This window comes from Lactuca serriola, chromosome 8 (assembly GCF_051521515.1).
Source record: "Lactuca serriola cultivar US96UC23 chromosome 8, Lser_US96UC23_V15, whole genome shotgun sequence".
NCBI lineage: Eukaryota > Viridiplantae > Streptophyta > Magnoliopsida > Asterales > Asteraceae > Lactuca > Lactuca serriola.
The window spans coordinates 95,266,556-95,274,487 of record NC_136415.1 but is presented as its reverse complement, the minus strand read 5'-3'; positions in this window follow the sequence as shown (position 1 = coordinate 95,274,487).

The window sequence follows — 7,932 nt, the reverse complement described above, 5'->3', positions numbered from 1 at the left end:
AAACACCATACTGATTAGCACCAATGGAGATGAAGGAGCTTATGACGCAAGTTCAGGAGTTGTTGGATAACGGTTTCATTAGACCAAGTTCATCACCCTGGGGAGCTCCAGTGTTATTCGTAAAGAAGAAAGATGGAAGCATGAGGATGTGCATAGACTATAGGGATTAGCCGGATATTAACGAAGGTTTATCCAAGGCTTTTCTTCGATAGCTGCTCCACTGACAGCCTTGACCCATAAGGAGCTACATATACTTGGAGTGATAATGCATATTCACAGTTTAATAAATATATTAATTCACTAATACACAGTTTCATATTTTCATGCATACATTCATTCATATTTTAGGTCAAATTTTATATAAAATATACAACTTAATACAACCCATTTACAGTTTAATACATAAAATTCACAACTTCATACAATCCATTTTACAATAATTCAAAAATCCAAAAAAGATAAACTCAAACTCTACCATCACCACGGACTACAATACGACATCACCAGCTACACTTGGCGCCATCGCAATCATCATTCATTCTAAATCAAATATGCATATAAAATCGTTAATTAGTAGCTTAAGATACTATATTCACAATTTAATAAACCAATTAATTCACTTATTATGAGTTTACTGCAAAATAATTATAAAACTAATACATTCTTACATATTTATACAACACAAAAAATAAATATATTCACAAGAAAACTAAAACAAAAAATCCACACGTAAATGATTTATATTTTAACATAAAATTCATTAAAAATTCACAGCATAATACAGTGAATTAACAGTTTAAACAAACAATTCACAGCTTAATGCAGTTAATTCACATTTTTAAACACAAAATAACAATTTAATACACAAAATGCACAACTTAATATAGTTAATTCATAGTTAAAAGAAATCACAGATAATGCAGTTAATTCATACTTTAAAGCATAAAAATCATAGTTTAATACATAAAATTCACAACTTATTACAATAAATTCATAATTTAATACACAAAAGTATAAATTCACAACCATATTATCAATTTAAAACTCTTAATACAATCAATTCACAGCTTAATACAAAAAATTCATAGCTTAATATTGTAACGACCGTAAAATTCCAACCAATTTAAATTTTTCAAAAACAACCTGATTCCATTAAAGTTATTACAAAAAGGTTTTCAATACAATTTATTTAAAGTATTCCCAGAATCACATCACGACCAAAAGCATGAGGAGCGGTACAATCACGCCTTTGCCTTGCCATGGTCTCCTGAAGAACTTGAAAAACATAAAACCACAACTGTAAGCCCGAAAGCTTAGTGAGCTATCCCCAAAATACCAACCACATATACCATACACGCTTAACATTCCATATCATATCCGATCACAGAACAGCCACGCACTTCGGGTCTACTGTGTGACTGGTCCGCCGCACCGGCCAACAGTCCACCTGGTCCACCCTCCGAGTCTAGCCATATACATCGAGTCTGCAGTGTGATTGGTCCACCCGCACCGGGCCTTCAATCCACCTGGTCCACTCTCTGAGTCTACAGTATGACTGGTCCGCCTGCACCGGGCCTTCAGTCGGCCTGGTCCACTCTCCGAGCCTCGGCACGTCAGGTCCGCCTTCTTGGGGCCTACAGCCTATCCGGACCGCTCGCTGGGCCTTCGGGACAACCGGTCCGCCCTGGGTATCTTGGCCTACAGCACAAAGCAGGACCCGCCTCAACCCAACTCCATTCCAAACAACCATGTGCACATAAGCATACAATCATATAACAATTCACAGTCAACAAACCGATCAAACAGATCACATAACATATCATCATTATCCTAGCTAGGATACCGACCTAACAGGTCACTAGCATAGCATCACCCTACATCTCAGGATACCGATCTCAACCAGGTCTCTAACATATACCATCCTAGCTACCAGGATGCAGCATATCAAAGCAATAACATACAACAAATACCCAGATCTCAATCCGATAAAGGGACGGCCTTGGTGCCTTAGACCCTGTTGATATAGTGAGGATAACTCACCTCGAAACTGCCGACTGAACAGATAACCCAAGCTGCTCCGATCACTGATAAGGTCTCCACCACTGGACAACCACCAAGGCACTGAACTCAAAACAATATTCAACAATTACCAAAATGCCCCTGGAAACCAACTGGTCAACCCTTGGTCAAAGTCAAAGTCAACCCCTGACTGACTCTACTCGCCGAGTCAACTCGGTGACTCGCCGAGTCCCCATGCTCAGCATTTCCTTCAATCCGCGACCCAAATCGCCAAGTCACCCCGAGACTCGCCGAGTTCAACAACTCTGAGTCCACTCACACACAACTCACTGAATCATCCCTTGACTCACCGATTCTCGGCTCAACCAGAAAAGGTTGGGACTCTTTGACAAGACTCGCCGAGTCTAAGAACAGACTCGTCGTGTCTAAGGCTATCTTCAACCTACTCGCCGAGTTGTTCTTCCAACTTGTCGAGTTCCAGGCCATCTTCATCCAACTCGCCGAGTTGTTCTTCCAACTCGTCGAGTTCCAGCCTATCTTCAAGCAACTCGCCGAGTCCATCCATGTGACTCGCCGAGTCCCACCGGGTCTGAATCCATATAGAGGCTTTCCAAGCCATGTAGATGATCCAAACCATAGATCTACCTTTCCTAAGGCCATCCATCACGTAAAGTGGCAAACTTTACGTGAATCCAAGGAGATCTAGGAATTTTCACTCTAGGGTTTGGGTTTGGGACAAGATAGCTCCTTCAATCACTCATCAACAGGGACTTTATGACATACAAGACCAACCCAAGCTTAGATCTGAGGTAGCATCCTCAGATCCAAGCTTCTATCTCAAATTAGATGTCATATCAACCACCACACATGAACCCATGAAGAAAATAGCTTAAGGAGATGGTTCCTTACCCTTAGAATGAGCCCAACCAACTGTAGATTCCTGATTCCCCCAAGCTTCCTGATACAAGCCTCCAATCTTCAAGCTTAAAGCACCAAATATCCTTCTCCAACTCTAATTCACTCAACAATGGGGTCTCCTCACGAATTTAGGGCTTCTGGAACCCAAGGAATGATAAGGAGGCTGGGGAGAAGATATGATGTTCTTTATATAGGGCTAAACCTCCGAATTTAGGGTTTTCTCCACTCAGCGCCTACTCGCCGAGTCCATCCTCTGACTCGCCGAGTCGGCTACTTAACACGCGACCAAGGTCGCGACCCTACTCGCCGAGTCCCCCCCATGGACTCGCCGATTTCCCCTTCCCAATTTACTCTTTTAGCCCTTCAACTTTACTCTTGATATTCCGGGATGTTACAATTCTCCCCCACTTAAATTAGGCTTCGTCCTCGAAGCCTGCAACAACTCAACTCTTAGAAATATTCCCGCAATGCGCCACCTGGCATTAACCCAACCAGATTCCTCGAAACACAACCATAGAACCAGAAACTCACTTTCTCCTTCCTTACGGTGTCCTGACCACCGTCTCAAGCCGGCCACCGGTTTTACCCACTGATAACCCCACTTAACAACTGAGTACTACTCATGAAGCAACACTGCTCCAAATCGCAACCATCACTCAACCTATATGAGCTAGAAAATAACCATGCACCATCGGATTCCCGATCCGAGTCCAACTCTAACCATTCCGCTGACAGAAAGACACATTCTTCAGAGCAACTCCCATGAGTTCTCCTCTTGCAATCACATACACATGCTGAACTAGCTCTAGCACCCTCGGGTTGGGAAAACCCGTTACACTGATGACATTTCCAAACATCCCCCAGAATGAACCACTACTATATACACAATTCCCTGATCAGAATCACACTGAGAGCCCAAGACTCCCTCCCTGCATCCCTTCCGAGCCTCTTGGCTCTACACCCGCAGAATTCCTTCCGCGACCTCAGTAGACATCCCAAACCGGATGTGATTCCATTCCACTGCCGCAAACACGCTGCTTAATGACCATACTTGGATCACTCTAATCATAACTCTGCTCTGCCGCTTTCACTTCCGTGAATTTGCACTCCCTCTCGGAGTTACACTCCTCTCTCTTTCCTTACCAAGGAAAACCACTTGGCTGCCTTGACACTACCACAAGTGCCACGGCGCTCGCCCAATGCTACACCACTCCTTCATAGCGTATCCGCTATCCATCCAAAACACATGCTCTGACTCTGCTCGCAAGGACTCTCGAGTCCATGCACCATCTCCACTAATCAAGATCAATACTCGGGGCCAGACCTTCTAATGCTAACACATCGCAACATACTCAATCCATTTCCTCGAACCGATCTATCAATACCTGCAGAGTCTTCAGCATGACTGGACCGCCTTAACAGGCCTTCAGCCAATCTGGACCATTCTCAGAACCTTCAGCCAATCTGGACCGCCCTCCAGTGCCTTCAGTCTGGCTGAACCGTTCTCCGAGCCTTCGGCCTGACTGGTACGCCTACCGGCCTTCAGTCTATCCGGAAACGCTCAACTAACATTCATCATTCCGAGCTATCTCTCCGGGAAACCCTCCCATGCATACTGTTCTAGCCCTCTAGGGGTTCCGAACTCTATCTCCATCACACATAATTGATCCCGGCCTAATCCCAGGCCTTTCACAATCAAATGCACTAGGTCTGTATCCCGCCCCGCATGCCCGACACTTACTCCTACCAGCCTACACTCTGGACTGACAAAACACTGTTGAATCCCAAACAGCTAAGCAACCTCACATGCTCATCGATCTTCCGGAGAATTTTCCAATTCTCCCCCACTTATAGCACTGATTATCAACCACTGGTCGTTATCACCGACCACCCAAAACAACCCTGCACAAAACCATCACTGACACGCGGACTGATTCCCACTAGCACTAACAACCTTCACCAAAAATCACATTTCCACACTGATCATCCCGCTCGAAAGAAACTCAATCTGCAGCTAACCACTCCTCAGAAAACAGATGCTACCCGACATTCAGACCAACGCCAGATTTCCACTAATAACCCTCATGAATGATAACCATACTACAACTCTCAAGAACAACGAATACCACACCGAAAACCACACAAAGATACTAGCACATAAACAATACTCCACAATAATCACAAGATAACAAGACATCAATAAAGAAACATACCCGCAGCTGCATCCGGCACTGCTCTGACCTCCTCTACTGTAAGCTGAAAAGCACGACCCTGAGCCCTTGGGGGCTCCGCTCCACCCTGACCTCCCCCCGTGATCCTCAAAGTGGCCGGTGCTGGAGCCTGCACCGGTCCTGCAGCAATCTGCGGACAGTTGACCCTCAAGTGTCCAACCTGATGACAATGATAACAAATCCTCAAATCCCGAACCGGCGCTGACTGCCGACAATCCCTCGCATAGTGCCCCTCCTTTCCGCACTTGCGGCATGCACCACCGGACCTACAAACTCCGGTGTGACTCCTCCCACACTTCCCACAAGTGTGGCTACTCAGATCCCCCCCTCTAGAATCAACGGTCTTGGACCGTTTTGGCGCTGACTGCAGCTGCACCGGAGCCTGCCTCAACTCACGCATCTGCAACTCAATCTCTAACTCGCACAGCCTGGCGGCCTCCTGCAACTCCAACAAAGTCTCGCACCTCTGCGTAGACACAAACTGTCTGATATCCCTCTTGAGCATGCTCAGATATCGGGACATCTGAGCCTGCTCCGAAGCGAACTCAGGGCAAAACATCGCCCTCTCAGTGAACATCCTAGTGATCTCAGTCACCGACTCCGAATCCTGCTTCAACTCAAGGAACTCCTAAGCCAATCTCTCCCTCTCAACTCGCGGAACATAACGAGTGTTGAACATCTCTCTGAACTGATCCCATGAAACCGCAGCCCTCTGTGCATCCGAATATGACCCCGTGGTCAATCTCCACTAATCCTTCGCCCCGAGCCTCAACAGGTTCAGAGCACACCTCACCCTCTGATCAGCAGGGCATGAACACGTGAAGAAACACCCTTCCACGTCCGATAACCACCTCATAGCAATAATCGGGTCCTGAACTCCATCAAAGGTGGGAAGCTTCGTATTATCGAAGTCCCGATACTGAAAACCCCGACCAGCTCCTCCCCCTGCCGCTGCTACATTCGCTGTAGCCGTCGCGACAGCCGTCTCTGTGAGGGTTGCATAGCGCTCATCAAAATACTCAACCATGGCGGTCTTGATCGACCCAAACAGTTCCGACAACTCAGCCCGAAACAACACAGCAATCTCATCACGCGGGATCTTACGAATCCTCGCATCCAACTCGCACGTGCTCATCTGACCAATAACCTCGGGCGGCATAGACCCGCCCAGAACTCCCTCTCCTGCTCCCGATCCTGCTCCCGATCCACTCCCAACATGCCTCAGAATCTCCGTACTGAAAAACACCACAAAATCTCAGACTCTTCCTACTATCCCGGGAACCAACTCTCTCAACCCAACCCTAGAGGTCATGGTTTCCCTGATACGCGTATGGGTCCTGTGCTTTCAGTAGTACAGGCCTATACGACCTTCCACACCTACCCATATTTGTATGAAGTACTACCACAACACCCTAGTGAAAACATGCATAACAAACGCTCAACCCTCACTACTAGAGTAACACTGGAAATCTCCTACAAGGAAACCCTAGGCTACAGGCATCACAAATCAGGCAGCATTATCATGAAATCCTGAAAATCCCTAGCCTAGCACTAGCATGTTGTTCTATCAAGCTCAAAAACAAATATCATGTATGGTATTTTGGGGTTACTTACTGGCTCCGGCTGATCGTACCTCCGCGTCCTCCTTTACTCATTTTGAAAACCATTTTTAATTCTCTTTTGAAAACTCTCCTCAATTTGAGACTGGAGTCACACGAGTGTTCCTCCAATTCACTCAAACCAAGGCTCTGATACCAACTTGTAACGACCGAAAAATTCCAACCAATTTAAATTTTTCAAAAACAACCCGATTCCATTAAAGTTATTACAAAAAGGTTTTCAATACAATTTATTTAAAGTATTCCTAGAATCACATCACAACCAAAAGCATGAGGAGCGGTACGATCATGCCTTTGCCTTGCCACGGTCTCCTAAAGAACCTGAAAAACATAAAACCACAACTGTAAGCCCGAAAACTTAGTGAGATATCCCCAAAATACCAACCACATATACCATACACACTTAACATGCCATATCATATCCGATCACAGAACAGCCATGCACTTTGGGTCTACTGTGTGACTGGTCCGCCGCACCAGCCAACAATCCACCTGGTCCACCCTCCGAGTCTAGCCATATACATCGAGTCTGCAGTGTGATTGGTCCGCCCGCACCGGGCCTTCAATCCACCTGGTCCACTCTCTGAGTCTACAGTATGACTGGTCCGCCCGCACCGGGCCTTCAGTCGGCCTGGTCCACTCTCCGAGCCTCGGCACGTCTGGTCCGCCCTCTTGGGGCCTACAACCTATTTGGACCGCTCGCTGGGCCTTCGGGACAACCGGTCCGCCCTGGGTATCTTGGCCTACATCACAAAGCAGGACCCGCCTCAACCCAACTCCATTCCAAACAACCATGTGCACATAAGCATACAATCATATAACAATTCACAGTCAACAAACCGATCAAACAGATCACATAACATATCATCATTATCCTAGCCAGGATACCGACCTAACAGGTCACTAGCATAGCATCACCCTACATCTCAGGATACCGATCTCAACCAGGTCTCTAACATATACCATCCTAGCTACCAGGATGCAGCATATCAAAGCAATAACATACAACAAATACCCGGATCTCAATCCGATAAAGGGACGGCCTTGGTGCCTTAGACCCTGTTGATATAGTGAGGATAACTCACCTCGAAACTGCCGACTGAACAGATAACCCAAGCTGCTCCGATCACTGATAAGGTCTCCAC